This window comes from Sturnira hondurensis, unplaced genomic scaffold, assembly GCF_014824575.4.
Source record: "Sturnira hondurensis isolate 20B ecotype Veracruz unplaced genomic scaffold, ASM1482457v3 Scaffold0010128, whole genome shotgun sequence".
Lineage (NCBI taxonomy): Eukaryota > Metazoa > Chordata > Mammalia > Chiroptera > Phyllostomidae > Sturnira > Sturnira hondurensis.
Window position 1 is genome coordinate 11,436,675 of NW_028082759.1, and position 18,094 is coordinate 11,454,768.

The 18,094-nt window shown below is 36.3% G+C and overlaps 1 protein-coding gene across 1 annotated transcript in view; it reads left to right on the forward strand.

Annotated features, from left to right (window-relative positions):
* Positions 1-18,094, forward strand: part of LRBA (LPS responsive beige-like anchor protein) — a 522,692-nt gene that overhangs the window by 250,822 nt on the left and 253,776 nt on the right. The window lies entirely within an intron of this gene.

The following is an 18,094-nucleotide window of genomic DNA, read 5'->3' on the forward strand; positions in this document are numbered from 1 at the left end:
TTATTTTTATTCAAATCAAATGAAGGTCTCAAATTATATGAACTTGAAAATTTTTAAAAAATATTTTACTTATTTATCTTTTAGAGGGGAAGGGAAAGAGAGAGGGAGAGAAATAGCAATGTATGGTTGCCTCTCGTGAGTTCCCTGCCAGGAACTGGCCTGCAACGCAGGCATGTGCCCTGGCAGGGAATTGAACCACGATCTTTGGTCTGCAGGCCCACGCTCAATCCACCGAGCTACACCAGCCAGGGCTGAATTTTTTTTAACTCTGAGATTGGGGTTTTATGCTTTTTTGATAATCTTATTCTAAATGCTTACACAGAAATGATTGGCTGTCTATTATGGACAGTGAAATACTCATTTGTTAAAAATGGCTTACTAATACTTATTCACATGTGTATTAAATTGCTAAACTCTAGTGCCATTATTCTCTGTAAAAATAATTGTTGATTTGGATGAAAAATGTTTACATGAAAACTACAGTCTCTACTTTGGGGACACTGTTACAGCAGAGATGCTAATGGGTGTGTGATACTGAAAACATAACCCTGGAAGGTAATGATGATTTCAGAGTTTGTAGTAAATAGGATTTCATAGTAATTCACTTTGTTATTAAAATCTATTTACATATAAAATATAGCATCTCCACCCTATCCTAAGACCTTGTGACTTCATAGTTGGAATAAATAGTATTTTCAAGTTTCCAAAAAAGGTGCTAAAGTTGAGTTTTGCACTCACATCATGAAGGATTTAGGTAAGAATTACCTGAAGAAAACAAGTAGGATGCGTGACATAGTTAATCATTTGCCATCATTGTGTTTGAATGAGTTAGTATTGTTCATTGAGGCATAGTGATGTTGATAGACAATAATTTCAATTTGGTGTCTGTTCTTAGCTACACTATCTCATTTTATTTTTATTAGACTTTGTGAGGCAGATGCAGTTGTTATCTCTACTTTCGAGATGACAAGCCAAGGCTTAGGTACACAAAGTACCTTTCTCAAAATTATTTAACGTTTAACTGGTTGAGCCTAAATGGGGAAAATGTTAGGATACTGTTATTTACAAAAATTTACTATAGAATTGCCAATGCAGCAAACCTACAGAACTTTACCAAAATTTGATAGTATTTAGCACAATGTTCCTATGAGAAAAGCTGTAAGATTTTTCTCCTACTTAGTTAAATCCTATTTGGTATTGTCACAGTAAGTTCAAATGCATAGGTAATTCAGTTTAAATAATGATTAATGTTTGGAATAGAAACATCAATAGGGTTTCCACTGATGATGAACTCGCATGATATTCTTACCGGTTGCTGTTTCAAAGGCTTCTCGTCACTACCTTTCTTGAAAATGAGTGAAAACGTCCGTTGTTTGTGAGGTCTGAGTGCCTCCCAGTGTGTGACCTTTTGTGAGTTAAAGACAAAAATATTTTTCAAGATAGTAATACAGTAGTTTTTGTTTCAGGTTTTCTTGGTTGGGGACTGAGACTCAGCATTGTGACGCAGAGGGGAAGGCATGTGGATGACTGCATCTTAACATTTTGAATGCAGGTTCCTTGAGCAGCCCTGCACATGCGTAGACGTGCATGTTCCTTGGCTTTTCTGTACTCCACAGTGAGAGTGCAGAACTAGCCCACAGCAGCCACAAAAGAGGTAGTTGCAAATTAATGACATTTAAACTCAAAGGAGGTGCAGATTTTAAAAATACTTGAATGCATTTACAGAGTGAAAACAATGATGTGCTTTATTCCTGTAGTTTTGGGTGTGTGTCTGTGTGTGTGTGTGGTAGAGGGCAGTCCAGGTACTTACAACACACTGCGTTTCATGAAGTGCTGTGCGTGTCCTTTCAAACATTTTGATAGTATCTGTTTTATAGAGTGTTTTTATTTAGGTTGGGAACATCTTTCTCAGGTCAAGACTCTAGTTGGCAAACTTCTCTTTCTTTTAAAATTGCATAGGATAGATAGAAATACCTTCTCATAAAGTATTCAATCATTGTGTGAAAATCCCCTTCACTACCTACGTCTGCCCCTGGGTCCTACTTTTCTCTCAGAGGTGAGGCAGTGAATAGTTTGATATGTACTTTTCTTGTTTCTTCTCCTATGGTTGTGAACACAATGTAACTTAAAAAAAATAAAATTAGGGTCATATCATATATATTACTTGTCTACTTACCCTTTTCACTTATATTCCATGCTGTTTCACATACACCTCCCTTATTCTTTCAACAGGTATATACATTTCATAGCATGAGAATTCTGTAATGTATTTGAGCTTTATCTACTTTTGAACATTTAGCTTGCTTCTAATATTTTCTTATTATAGAAGGGCGACAATCCAGGTAGATTCATCTTTGTGAATATGTGTATCTCCATAGGTTACATACCTAGAAGGAAAATTGCCAAGGCAACAGGTAGTATGTGCAAACAGAATTTTACTAAGTTCTGGCAAAATGCCACCTTCTCGTAATACAATGGTAGAATAAGCTGCCAGGCAGGGTTTGCTCAAGATCCCTCTCTTTCTGGTACCAGTGGCTATCTAGGGATCTGTCCCTCTTCTAACTTGAGTCCATACCCCTTGCACCAAGAGTGGGCAGTTCTGTCTGCTGCACAGAGTAAGGGGGGACAGGAGGTGAAATCCGCCTAAAGATTGTATTGGGTGACGGCTGTCTCTACCCACTGCTTGCATCTGTTGCCTTCAGACTCCTCCTCTTCCATGTACGTCTGGAATGTGATCCTGTCAGCTTCGAACCTATTAGACTTCTCTTCTCTTCTGTCTTTCAGGGTTTCCTTAGTTTGATCTTATTATCCTTCTGTCTTTTAGAAATTCCTCATAATTAATTTTGTATTGGTTACATACTTATTTTCATGTGCTAAATATACCATCTCTAGCCCATATCTTTAGTTAAATATTCAAAACAATGACCAACCCATTGTAAAACCAGGTATTGAGTTTCTTAAACTTGTTACGTCTCCCCCCAACTTCAGAATAGTTCTAGGTCATGGCATTCAATGGGGTGAAGAAAAATAACATCCTTCCCAATATGCTTACCGAACTTTAAATTGCCCTTATTTCTTCATTCACAGTATGTCCTACATACAGTCTTGGGTGGCAAGCAGAGAGAGAGAAGCCACCCAGATGATGTTGGTTTGCATGTCGGGCTGCTCATCGGTGAACATCGATCAAAGGAGGGTGGCATTTCTGTCAGTCAGAGCTAAGACCGCCTCCGTCTGCACATACATATGCATTTTGTTGCTTTCTGTCCTCTTCGCCCCCCAGGGAGATATCCCTATGACAACGAGGAAGTAAAGAAATTAATTCCATGAATTTCTGTGCCCATAAACAAAATTCTTTTGAGATTTCAGAAGGACAGTGGAAGTAATAAGAATTTGAATGTACACATAGATGTGTGGAATACCCTAAGAGGGACACAGTTTTAAAAAGTCAAATTAATAGCTTTTTGAAGGTTGTAGAGACTTACTCATTATCCAGTTGAGCCCTTTTATTTTTGTGGGAGACTCAGGCCCAAATAGGGTGAGTGGGTTTGCTGAGGATCCAATAGCTAATTAATTACGAAGTCAGAACTAGAACCTAGATATTCTTTCTCACCATCTGGTGCTGTTTTTCACACACCATCTTGCTGTTACAGTGCTAGGACATAGTGACATCGTTTTTTAAAAATGGGGGGGGGGACAGAACCTGAATTATGCAAAACTTGTTGAATAAAAAAAAGTAATTAGAAAGTTCACACTTCTTCAGAATGAAATTTGGAAAAGTAAAAATTAGTTTTAATGCTAGAAGAGATTAGGTATAAGAAGACCATTTAAATTATAAAGTGAAATCTTTCAAAGCAGATGTTTGAAGACCACTGATGGCAGTAATTTCCATTTTCACACACTAGTTTTTCAGTTGCTTTTAGTGAGAGTTGTTTTTCTTTAAAAATCCTTTGCCTTCTTTATCCTTTATTTCCTTGTGTTTTCCAGCAAAGTCAGACAAGAAGTTGGAGAGGAAGGAGCCAAAAACCTAAGAGGTCACTATTGGCACTTTTATCCAACAACAGAATAAAATTCAGTTCTTTCAAAGCAAAACCAGTGTGTGTTTTTAAAAAACATATACGATCTTAGTTACTTTATGTAAGTTGATAAGTTTTTTGATACACTAATGAAAATGTGGACATTTAAAATATGTCAGTATATTTTAGCAAATTGCTTTTTACATGATGATATGCAATGAAAACTTTTTAGTTAAATTACTTAAATTAGGAATTGTGTCAGTTAGTAGTAGACTACAATGATCAGATTTGTGCTATGTTAGTAAAGATTCCTTTATTTTATTTTATTTTATTTTTTAAGGTTTTAAATTTTTTAATTTAATTTTTTATTTTTTTTAATTTTTATTTTTATTTAGTTCTTGTTCAAGTACAGTTTTCTGTCTCATATAAAGACTCCTTAAAAAACTGTAACTGATTTTCTCCCTTAATTTTTAGGGCAAAAATCTTTTCAACTTTGGATGTCAACTTAGTTTAGATCTAGCCCACAATGATTAGGATAAAGAAATTAATTTATCTTTTTGGTGGACTTGAATAGCATTGTTTTAGGAACTGAGGATTTATACAAAGTAAAAAAAAAAAATGCCCTTAGCCCACTCTTCAACCTTAACGGTATTGCTTATGTATTTGTGGTTAACTACAGCCTACTGTTACCATCTGAACAATAGAAGTAATAAAACTACATTTCAATGTGTAGAGCAATGAGAAGTAGACTCATTGAAAGTAAAAAGTATAGAATTTGAAGTGGAAACAGACTCAAATACATACACATACATGCATGGCCTCCTAGGCTAATCTTATAAAAATATCTTACATTAAGAATGTTTATTATAAACCCTTATTGTGAAATTCTGAAGACTCACTAAATTTTTTAAAGTAATTTGGAGTTAAACAGGTGTTAAGCTTTGCTGCACTTGATAAAGATCTATTTCATTCCCCCGAGAATGATTCAAATCTTCATGGAGAGAAAAAAAAAACACATCAGCTTCCAATTGTCAAAATTCAGTTTTGAGAAACTCAAATCTTTTTCCCAATGGGTTTCCAGATTGAAGAACATATGGACTCTATCTTCTGAGTAAAATACTTTCATTTTCCTTTTGAATTACTTTTAAGACTTCACCCTGATATGAGAAGTGTAAAATGAAACCATAAGGGATTTAAACAACATTTACTTTTCTGTGATTTTTTTCTTCTTCTTCAACTTGGATTGATAATAACCATATAAAATTTTCAAAGAATGGTTTTGCTCTTAAAATGTAAAACATTTTTTTCCAGAAAAATTGCATTTATTTATTTTTTCAGGAGATGAAAATGTGTGGATTATTTCTGGTGTTTTTATCTACAAATAAACACATGATTTGTAGAGATAAACAAATCACTTTATTGATTTTAGTGCATTTTAAGTAGATATTTAACTTTTTTTAATCTGAACTTCTGGCTCTGTATATATATACCATATTTGCTATGAATTTACTATATAATTGCAAGAAGGAGTATTTTTAATACTTTTATGATAAAAAATACTACAGTAGACTAGAAGGTTACTCCATATTTTGTGGAAAACTGAGGAGCTGGAGAGGACATAACAGAAGCAGCTTCATAATCAGCATCCAGTTACCTGAGAAGGTCAGGACCGCAAAGCTTGATCTGCTATCGAGAAGATGCTTTTCACTTCTTTTGTACAAATCCATTTAATCATGGGAGTTTATAGCTGTCACCTTTTATCTTTTGAAAAATTTTGTCACATTTTAAATACTGGGAGTTGAAGGAGAAGAATCACAACTCAGAACAACTTCATTTTCCTGATCCCTAGTGAAAACAGGTGAATGAAACTGTACAAACCCTTTGGGACATTTCTACCTTTCGTTTATATATTTTTTGGTTTGCCTTATCGTCATTTATTAAGAACTGACTTTTTGGTGGCAAGATCGTTTTGGGGATGGATGCATATTTAGACAGGTAAAGGTGTAAGTGATATGAGGATAGGAGCTTTGTTTGCCTTTTCTCTCCACGCGGTGTCCCTGGTGCAGCACACATAACTGAATGGGTGAAGTGGAATAATGAAAAGTGAAGTTTGGATGACAGTAATTTGCAAAAGCTAGTTTTATGGGTATAAGGGCAAGAATTTAAACTTTCCACGGAGAACCTTCCAACATTGTGTTTTATAGCATTCTAATATGATTAAAAGACAGAGTTTAGTGGCAATAGCAAAGAACTTCAGAAACAAAATGGACGTGTGGTTTCTATGGCGACTGTGTCCCCCAGTCGGAGTGTTTGTGGGCTCTGACACAGGCATTGGGTTTCTGGTTTTGTGGTGCTCTTTGTTATCCTTATAAAATGTGCAGAATTCTGCTCTTCTTCCACTTACATTCTTTCTTCTCAGTCGGTGTTAATGATGTTTTATGAAAACTTACTTGATTCTTTGTGGGTCTCTTTTTTGAGACAGTCCATATTTTAGTTACTGAGATTAATAAAGATAGTAGTGTTGTTTATTAGAGCTATTTCAGTTATGATTAGTGAATTCTTAAGAACTACTTTCTCTTAATATTTTTCTCCCTCTTCCAAGTTGAATATTGATACCTGTATTGGTTTTAGAAGTATCGGTTTTAGAAGTATAAGCCCTGGTTAACATGCTCTCCAACTCACTGCACTAAAATCCTGGCTCGGGCAGTTTAGTGAATTGAATGTGAATAAACTCTTAAATGTCTATGCAGCCTGTGAGATTTTGACCTTTTTCTTTTCAAATTAAACTTATACATACCTAGGGTTTTCTACTGATTTCTCTAGGTCTAACGGAATATCCTTGTATTGTAAAATGTAGCATTAATATAATGTTATTTGGTAGGACTTTTTGCATTTGTGATGTTTTCTGCCCAAATGTTTATAATGTACTATGTCCAGTCTAGAATATAAATGGCTTCTTTACTATGCTTGAAGTACTTTGAAAGATTTACATCTACTTGCTGACTTTCTCCTCTTTTATTCCCCCTTGAACTCACTTCACTCAGGCCTTTGTCTCACCATTTTTTTAAAATGTTGGTTTCAAGTTCACCAGTGACATCCATGTTGCTAAATCGAATAGTCAGTTCTCAAGTTTCATCTTCCTTGACTTTTCGATACTCTTTGATATCACTGATTACTGCCTCCTTTGGAAAGACTTTATCATTTGGCTCTGGGGCACCATATTCTTCTGATTTTCCTCTTACTGACGGCCACTTCTCAAAGCCTTTGCTGTTTTTGTTGTTGCTATTGTTTGCAGTGTCTTATTATTGGGATTACTCAGGCCTTAATCTTTGGAGTGCTCCTTTTCTCTTTTTGGTTCCACTCAACTTCCCTTAAGATCTCAGCGAGAAACACAATATATCGAATACTCCCAAATTGTGTGTCCCATCAGGTCTTTTTCTTTGACAACTAGCCTCAACAAATTCAAGATGATTAAAATCATACAAAGCATATTCTCTGACCACAATGCTTTGAAATTAGAAATCATCTCTAAAAAGGAAGTAAAGAAACCCACAACTATGCGGAGATGAAGCAACATACTACTAAAAATGGACTGGGTCAAAGAAGAAATAAAAGGTGATCAAAAGGCATAGAGACAAGTGAGAATGGCAGCACCACATATCGAAATTTTGGGGTGCAGTGAAAGCAGTAATACAAGGGGAGTTCATGTCAATACAGGCCTCTCTGAAGAAACAAAAAAATTCCCAAGAAAATAACCTAACTTCCATCGAGCTAGAAAAAGAACAACAAAAGCAATTCAAAGTCAGCAGAAGAAGGGAAATAATAAAGATTAGAGCGGAATTGAATGAAATAGAGAAGGGTATACAAAAAAATCAATACATCAAAGAGCTAGTTCCTTGAAAAGATTAACAAAATTGACAACCCCTGGGTAGACTCACTAAGGAGAAGACAAACTCATACAAACTAAGTCAGAAGTGAGAGAGAGGTTACCACTGATATCAGACACACAAGGGTCATGCTAGAATACTATGAAAGACCACATGCCACCAAATTCAATAACATTGAAGAAATGGACAAGTTTCTAGGAATATCTAACCTCCCTAGACTGAGTCATGAAGAATTGGGAAATCTAAAGCAACAGTGAGGAAATTGAAGGAGCCATGAACAACTCTTTAATAATAAAGGTTCAGGACTATATGGCTTCACTGGTGAGTTCTACCAAATATTCAAAGGAGATTTGATACCTACCTTTCTCAAACTCTTCCAAAAAAATGAAGTAGAGGCATTACTTCCTAACATATTTTATGACGCCAACATAACCCTGATAGCAAAACCTGGCAAGAATAACACATGTACACACACACACAACTGGAGACCAATACCTCTGATGATTGCTGATACAAAAACCCTAAACCAAATACTAGCAAATTGAATATAACAATTCATTAACAAATAATACATCATGATTAAGTAGGGTTCATTCCAGGGGCACAAGGATGGTTCAGCATACCCAAATCAGTCGATGTAATACATACATTAACAAAACAAAGGATAAAAGTCATGTGATCTTATCAATAGATGAAGAAGAGCATTTGATAAGATTCAGCTTCCACTTAAGATTAAAACACGTAATAAAATGGGTGTAGAAGAAAAGTACCTCAACATAATAATGGCCATCTATAACAAGCCTTCAGCCAATACCATACAATGGTGGAAAACTAAAAGCTTTTTAAGATCAGGAACAAGACATGGATGCCCACCCTCACCGCACTTATCAACCTAGTTTTGGGAGTCCTAGCCAGAGTTATCAGGCAAGAGATAGAAATAAATGGCATCCAAATTGGGAATGAGGAAGTAAAAGTGTCAGTTTCTGCAGATGACATGATTCTGTATATATAGAAAACCCTGAAAACTCCAGTAAAAACCATTAGAAACAAACAAGTAAAGTTGGAGGATACAACATCAATGTACAAAAATCTACTTATTTTTCTTTGTACTAACAATGACACTTCAGAAAGAAATGGGAAAAAAAATCTGTTTGCAATTGCAACCAAAAGAATAAAATACCTAGGAATAAACTTATCAAAGGATGTTAAGGACCTGTGTACTGAAAACTATAAAGCATTATCAAAGGATTTAAGAAACACAGTTAAATGGATAGCTGTTTTGTGTTCATGGATTGGAAGAATCAACATATTTAAAATGTCTATATTACTCAAAGCAATATACAGATATAATGCAACCCCCATTAAAATCTCAATGTCATTTTTTAAAGAAGTAGAACAAAAATCATCAAATTACTATGGAATCACAAAAGGTGCCAAAAATCCAGAGCAATCATGAGAATTAAGAATGAAGCCAAAGGTATCACACTACCTGACTTCAAATTATACTACAGAGTTATGATAGAACAGGTAGCTCAGTTGATTAGAGCATTATCCCAACAGACCAAGGTTGCGGGTTTGATCTCCGGTCAGGGCACATACCAATAGCAACCAATGAATGCATAAATAAGTGGAACAACAAAATGATTTCTGTCTGTCTCTCTCTGGATCAGTCAATCAATCAATCAATGGAATTGGCATAAAAACAGACACACAGACCAATGGAACAGAATTGAGAGCCAGAAATAAAACCACATGTATGCAGGCATATAATTTTTGACAAAGGAGCCAAAAGCCCACAATAGAGAAAAGAAAGACTCTTCTGCTGGGAAAATTGGAAAGCCACATGCAAAAGAATGAAACTAGACTATAGTTTGTTCCCCTTAAAATTTTATTCGAAATGGATCAAAGACCTAAATATAAGATCTGAAACAATAAAATACATGGAAGAAAACATGGGTACTAAACTCATGAACTTTGGTCTTAGAGAAGATTTTATGCATATGATCCCAAAGGGAAGAGAAGTAAAGGCAGAAATAAATGAACGGGACTATGTCAAATTAAAAAGCTTCTGCCCAGCAAAAGAAACTGCCAGCAAAAGGAAAAGGCAACCAAACAAGTAGAAGATGATCATTGCAAACAACATTTTCAACAAGAGGTTAATATTAAAAATATATAAAGAACTCATCAACTCAACACCAAAGAAACAAACAATCCAATTTAAAAATGGGCAGAAGACCTGGAGCAGATACCACTCCCAGAAAGACATATGGATGGCCAATAGATACATGAAAAGATGTTCACCTTCACTGGCTACTAGGGAAATGCAAATCAAAGCTACGAGATATCACCTCATATCTGTGAGAATGGCTGTTATCAACAGAACGAATGTTGAAGAGATTGTGGTGAAAAAGGAATCCTCAATTCACTGCTGGTGGAAACATAAACTGGTACAGCCACTGTGGAAAACAGCATGGAGGTTCCTGAAAAACCTTAAGAATAGCGTTACCATATGACCCAGCAATCCCTAGGGATGAAGGTGCACTGGCCAAGAATGCAAGTATGCGAAGAGCGTGACTGGCCACTGGAGTCCAAGTGCTTGACTGTAACTCCCTCCCCGAGACTGCAGTGCACTGGCTGTGCACCAAGTCTGGTTTGGGGGGAAGGGCAGCTTACCCATGATGCTGGGCTGTAAAGCCTTTGTAATTGTCTGTAGTCAGGCCTGATGAAATTCACACATATGTTTTTAACTCCTCATATGTTTCATGTGAGGAGTTGGGCTCCTCACATGATTCTCCATGGTCTGGCTCCTGTCTCTTCCTATAGCCTCTTGTTTGGCCACATCTTACCTTATATTCTGCAAAAATTCTGGAGACGCTTAACTTTAGCATATGCCCAATTTTTTCTTACTTGGCTTTGCTAATGCTTTTCCTTTTCTTATTCTCCTGGTTAATATCTGTTAACTCTTGGATTCAATTTGTGAGTTTTAGTGTTTTCCAAAAAGCCTTCTGTTAGTTTGTATAATGCCCTTCCACTGTGTTCCTGAAGTATTTTGCATATGCTATAATTGTATCTCCATGTATCTGTTTCTTCTCTTGGACTCTGAGGTCCCTGAGGATGACTGTCTTTATCACCAAATGACTTTCAATCTCCAGTGCCTGCCCCAGGTCCTTTAGCTTTGTTGGTACTCAGTGAAGTGTTTGCTGATTAAATGAATGAGTCACTGAATGAGTGAAATACAAACTCACGAGTTTCTCATCCCTCCTCTTTTCTGATGTGGCCAGCCCCCAGCTTTTCTTTTATACCTCATTTTCTGCTGTGGCCAGCACGGTATTCTGCTTCCAATTATTCAACCTCTATACTTTTGCTTGTGCTCTCTGAAAGCCTACAATGCTATCTTCTTCATGAAACGGGATCTCTTCTTGAAGATCTTTCTCAAAATCTCTTGCTTCTTAAATCATTTCCTGATCTCCTTAAAACATATGTGGTCACTTGCTCTTTTTTGTTAAATTTCCAAAGCTCTGGATTTTTACTTTTCTTAAGGCTTGGATCTTATGCCAGGTAATTCTTTGTTGCTCTATTTATCGCGTTTGTTAGAGTGTGTGTGCCTTGAGATCGGAGACTGAGTATTCCCCCACCAGTTCTCTCCAAATCGTAGTGGGCACTTGAAAATATTTGTAAATTAACGTATTTGAGCCGAGGCAGAGCTAGTCATTGAGAGCCAGAGCAAGTGAAATGTAGTAAGGAAAGAAAGGAAAATAAATCACTTCAGAATGTGAATAATTGCTTCAGAATTGAAAGTACTAGAAAGTTTCCAGGAGATGACAGCAACTATTGAAAGAATTGGCTTCCAACTGTCTTAAAAACCTGGAAGGGTAACATAATAAGTTTGTTCTCTCCTGAGGATAAGGAGCACATACTTTTTGCTAATTTATTTAGCTTGCAAAGCACAGTATATACATATATATTTTTAAGGCTAGTTAAAATCATTTATTTGCTTTCACCAATTTTCCTGAGATTTCTGAATGAAAGGCAGGAAGTGTTGATTATACTGTATTGCTGCTGCATTTAAAGCCTTTAAGTTATTTAATGATAAAAATGCCAGCCTGTGGAGGCTATTTCTTTGCTTTTTCTTTCTTTCCTTATAACGTATGAACTTTCTTATGAACGATCACAACAAAAATGTGATACAGGGCCTAAGTCTGAGAAAAATGAAGGTTCTAAATGCCAAAGCATTGAGTCTTGGCTATGAGATTGCTTCATGTGTATGCTTATAAACCATGTAGTTCTTCCGTGTTTCGGGCAGATAATGGAAGTTACTAGAACTATTCAGTGAATATTAATAGTTTCCAGGCATTTCAGTTAGAAATGCTGACCTGTACCACACTGTACTTAGACTTACCTCACTTTTCCTTGTTTGTTAAAAACATCAAGAGCCTGCCCTAGGAGTGCGGCGCTCTCAGTGGGAGCACAGTCCCGTACATGGGAAGGTTGTAGGTTCCATCTCCCATCAGGGCACAAACCTAGGTTGTGGGTTCAATCCCTCATCAGGGTGTGTGCAGGAAGCAACTAATCAATATGTCTCTCTCACAGTAATGCGTTTCTTCCTCCCTCCTTCCCTCCCTCCTCCTTTCTCTCTCTCTAAAAATCAATTAAAATATCCTCAGGTAAGAATTTAAAAAAAAAACATCAAGACCCTCGTAACTTCTTCTGCCTACTTCTTCCCCCCAGTCTATTGGCTTTGCTATTTCAATTTTGAGTGATGCTAATGCTGGAGAAATTAAGTGTCTTGTAATTGTTCTGTATTGGAATGTGTGCTAATACTTGTTAATATAATTTATAAAAATTCTGATCCCGTTCAAATTTGTCATTTTATCATAGAGGTGTTTAAACTCATACCAATATAGTAAACATTTTAGCCAAAGTAGCATGGCAGTAGCATTATCAAAGTAGCGTTGCCGAAGTCTTTTGCTAATGCAAATGAGGTCCAGCTCTGTTTCTTAGTAGCTAAATGACTTGGCTTCTGATTCTCAGTTCTTCCCCTGCTAAATTGGGATTACATTCCTAATTTGCAGTGTTGTCTTGAGAATTAGGTGAGATCACATATCAAACATTTAGCAGAGAGCCTGATAACCGTATGGGCAATCAGGAAATTTTAATCCAGTCTCTCTCCAGGAACATAATGTAATACAGCACAAAACTCTGTTCTTTCATTGTAGGCATGCTTGAGTTCAAGTGGAAAACTCAACAGCATTAAAAAAAGGGACTAGATCAGTAAATATATTGACTAATTCATTGGGAAATCAAATTATCATTAATTGACTTGAGAAGCAGGGTAAATTTGGTTTTCTAGTGAATCGATGTCTAATAAAGCCTATATTTATTTATTTTGTTGAGGTCCAGACAGATCATGGGTTTATTATCATCCTTACCCATCCCAGACATTCTCACCAGCCTGCTCCTTTGTCTTAACCTTCCTTATTCTGACTTGCCAGTCAAATCAGTCCTCAATCTTGAGTGAATTTAGCTGTTTGTTTTACTCTTGTACTTAGGTCGCTGAGTGGAGGTCGGTGGTGGGCAGGTGGGGAAGGACACACAGTCCCATTGGACATACTGGTGCCACTCTAGATGAGTTCCTTCCCTCTCAGCCAGAGCTTCATAGCTACCTAGTCATCCATCAACTTTCCTTTAGCCTGCTTTCTTCCATATTTCCCTCGGCAACTGCTGTACATCTTATCCCCCTGTTCTAGTCAGTCAGAAACCTGGTATTTAACAGAGAAAATAGAAAGAATCAGGCCCGAATCAGGCCTTTTGGTTTTCTTCTCTTCAACCCTAAAGTCATTTATTAAAATATGGAGTCTTTCATCCGTTTTTCTTGTCATAGAAAGGGAAGTGACTTTGTTTACTTCGGAGAAATTAGACGCTTTTCCCAGACACACACCTGCCCTCCTCCCCTTTGCCATCTTCAGTCTCTTCTATTTTTTGGACTATTTTTCAGTCTCTTCTATTTTTTCAGTCTCTTATATTTTTTCCCATCCACAAACATGCTTAACTCTGTTCTTTTCCCTCTTTAAACTGCCACCTATCTTCCTAATTCTTTCTGTTGTCAAAAATATTTTTAAAGAAAGTCAGTATTAACAATTTCTACCAAAGCATCAGTTCGTTAGCATTGAGTTCTCCTTTCACACGTGTAATCCAATTCTAATGGTGTCACCAATAATCAGTTTATGTGTTAGATGGCTTCAAAGGCAAGTGATAGGTAAAGTGAAATTCTCATTGTATTAAATTGTGAAGAAGTATAACCTTTTATAAGAAGTGCAGGGAGCATTTGAGATCTTGCTCTCTGGTATATGTCATCAGTTTGGCTCAAACAAATGTGTAAAATTCTATAAAAAACAAAACAGGAATAAAAGTGTAGGTATGTAAAGGCTTGAGGGCAGCTCCATTTTTCTGCAGTTCTTGCTGTTTTGTGTCCCTGGAGGTATAAATCCACCCCTCCCCCACCCCTGCCCAGTCTGGCTTCATCAAGGTTTTGTTAGAGATGCCAGTAACTGAGTCTCATGTTTCCCTGTTCCATAGAAGAAAGGGAGGAGTCCTGTCCCAGCCACTGAACAAATGTTTTGCATTTCATTTTGGTGAACAGTGATTGCTAGGCACAATTTATGTAATGATTGGTTTAAAGGTAGATTCTGGAAGCAATCATTGGCAAGATGATCATAACTGGCTCAGAGTGAGCTTTCCATCAATCTTCAGATCATCTGAGAAGTGTTGCCTGAACAAAACTGTAATTCTTAAGGAGTAATTAGGGAAATTTGTTAGGAAAAAGGAAAGAGTAGGGAAGTGCCTGTTAGCTAGGTAACCAAGTGAGTACTTCAGTTTTCTAATTTTGAAACCCAAATACCTCCCGAGTGGACGCAGGTCAGATGTTTATCAGCTGACGAATGGATAAGCAAAATGCAGTCTGTTCATATAATGAAATGGTATTTGGCAGTAAAAAGGGATGGAGAACTGATACATGCTACAACATGCTATGAACCTCAAAAGCATTTAATTGAAAGAAGCCAGTCACAGGCTTCTACATATTGTTTGATTCTATTTGTATAAAATATCTAGAATCAGTAAATCTGAAGATAAAGTACGCTAATCATTGTCATGGGCTGTTACAAGATATTTTAATTGAGTTTTGTTTTTGTTTAAATTGTATGGCAAGTCACCGGGAATACTGCTTTTTAAATATAGGCTTCAACAAAATAAATGGCATGTAGAAGTATCCAAACACTTCAATTCATTATTAACTGCAAACAGAAGATCACATTTCACAGCATTTCATAGCAATTCCACATATTCCATTTTATTTGATTCCCCACAACAGCCCTGAGAGATAGGCTGAATGAGTTCTAATTACTTTGTGTAAGGCGGTGGAGGCCCCCAGGTGAGACATAAGTTTTGTCGAGCTCATAGGTCTAGTATACGGTAGAGACAAGGTGATGAATTTGAAGTACTTTAAAAGAAATGAGGCAAAAATATTTTTATGTCATATCCAGAAATTTTTAAGACTAGTGATTTTTAATATGAATTACTCCCAAACTTTAGGTTTTATCCATCTTATACTATGAATTAGTTACTGATTTGATTTTAAAGAGTTTCCCATAAAGGGTGAGTTAGACTCATTCCTTTGGTACTATAGCTGTATTGTAAATGTTAAAAAAATGTATGTATTCTCATAGCCCTTAAACTCTCCAAAAAGTTCCAGTACTAATACAAATGCTTTTTACCAATCACTTACAATATGACTTATTTTAAAATTGGTTCAAACTGAAGAAGCCCCAAGCCAAAGCAAGCACCGTTTACCCTACATACTGTGAAATTCTCTACATGTCCATTCTCAAGGAAGGGAGAATGGGGAATTACTGGTAAAGGGTATGGGATTGCTTTTGGCAGGGGAGTAAGCATATTCTAAATTAGATTATGGCAATGGTTATAAACTATAAATTTGCTAAAAATCATTGCATCGTACACTTTAAACAGGTGAACTTTATGGTGTACGGTATATAAATTATATATCATGTAACTGTTTAAAACATAGAAACATGAAAGCTCCTCCTCATTCTTTGTCCTTTGGACACGTGTATGTAGAATTAAATATTGCTGCCCATTCACTGATGAGTTTTTGCTTCTTTGTCCTTTATGGCAGCATTCCATTTTGGTTCTCCCATCGTCTTACTGACTCTAAGGAGCTGTTGCTTTCTTCTCTGTTTCATTGATGCTTTCCTCTTCTGCAATACTGTAAATATTGGAGTTTCCCAGATTTTATTTATACACTTCTCCCATCCTCTCAATACAGTCTTCTCTGGATCTAGCACACTACCTAGCTTATAATAACGATTCGGTAAATTTTCGTTAGATGACGGTCTAAATCCACTGACTCCCAAGGCTGATGTGTCTCCTAATTATATGTCTCTAGCCAGGATGCTTTTTTTGAGTTCCCAAGTAATATTGCTTGCTATAAGATTGTTCTGTGATTTTCCTTATCTCCTGTGTTGATGTCTCAGCAAATCTGATCTCTTCCACTTCAAACATGTCTCTCGAATGCTCCAAACCCTCTGCCTTTTTTTCTCCCTGCCGTGTAGCATGGAAGGCTGATTGGATTGATTCTGTATCACTGAGGAAATTTGGTTGTCTTTGACTATATAATGCAAAGGTAACTACTTCAGTTGACTGTACAAGCCCTTTTGAAATCTTGGTTCTAAAGTTTAGTTTCCTACCCTAGCTTTTGTTACTTTAAGGCTGCTTTGAAATGATCTTTCTTATCTGAACCTCTTTAGATAAAAGTGCCTTTTTATGTCTCCATGGCCTTGTTCATGCTAGGTTTTTTGTTGTTTGGTTTTTTTTTTTTTTTGCTTGTAATGTCGTTTCTATTTTGCCCAGTAGATTCCCGTTTTTCATTGGTATTTGTTTTAAAAAGGCATTTTGTTCATTTTTCAATCAATTATTTATTGATGGCCAGCTTTGTTCCAGTTACTGTGCCTGGTCAGTGAATTGGGCACAAACCCTTGTCCTCATGGAACTTACAAAATAGATCCTCACTGAAACCCTAATGAGATGCTCAGCCCTCCCAGGCAGAGCTCATTAGCGCTTTGGTCACAGCTACAATAGTATCCAGTAAGAGTTTCTATAGGAAATGTCATGTGAACAGCTCATTGACTTTGAAGAACATAGGCTTATTATTTACGACTGATGGGTGAGACTTAGCTTCTTCAATTTAAAATGAAAATAACAGTATTTAATCATGGCAGAGTTGTTATGAGGCTTGGTGCTACTGGACACATGAAATAGGATGATGTTTAGTACTGAGGAGCCAAATGCAGAAAATGCTGTGTCTCTTTTGAAGTTTTATTTTTGGTACTTGATCATTTCCTTATCCTGATTATAACAGCAAAAAGAATTCTAGACTGAGCCCAGTATAATCCATTTGTATGTATCAATATCTGATGCATAGTTGGCACTCAACAAATGTTTGGTGAATTATTTTTAAAAATTAGATGTTAGGGAAAATACATCAGATTTGTCTAAATAACAATGGCCACTGGGGTAGGTTTTAGGGCTTCTGGTCTCCAGCAACATAATTTATTTTAATTTCCTTTTTAGTTGTCTTTTGTTCATTTTAATTTGGTAGTACAATTAACACTAGATGTTGATTTTCTCATAACTTCGCTTACAGGTAAAACTGTTGAGTGGATAAGAAAATGGTCAACAGGCTAACAGTGACTAGGAAAAGCTTAGGATTGTTTCTTGAATAAATGACTTTGTTGCAAAATTATACTTTCATAAAATACTTGAGGTAACAGCTGTTGAAGATGGGTGTCTATATGCTCTAAAAGCAAATAAGGAAATACACTGAATAGTACCATGCAGAAGTTCATGTCTACATAATATGTAATTTTACATAAGTAATATACATGATGCTCTAGGGACTCAATTTAATACCAGATGCTGATGTTTAGCCTCAATAAATAAAGAATTCTGCTTTAGAAGATGCTTCCTCTCCGGAATCCATGCAATTAAAGGGTTCTTTTTCTCTTTTCATTAAGATGGCATAGTGCATAGATCACCCGCATTTGACTTATACTTGGTACTTTGTAAACAGAGGTTTTAGTTAATATTTTTTCTATCTATCTGCATGAGGGCACTGTGGAT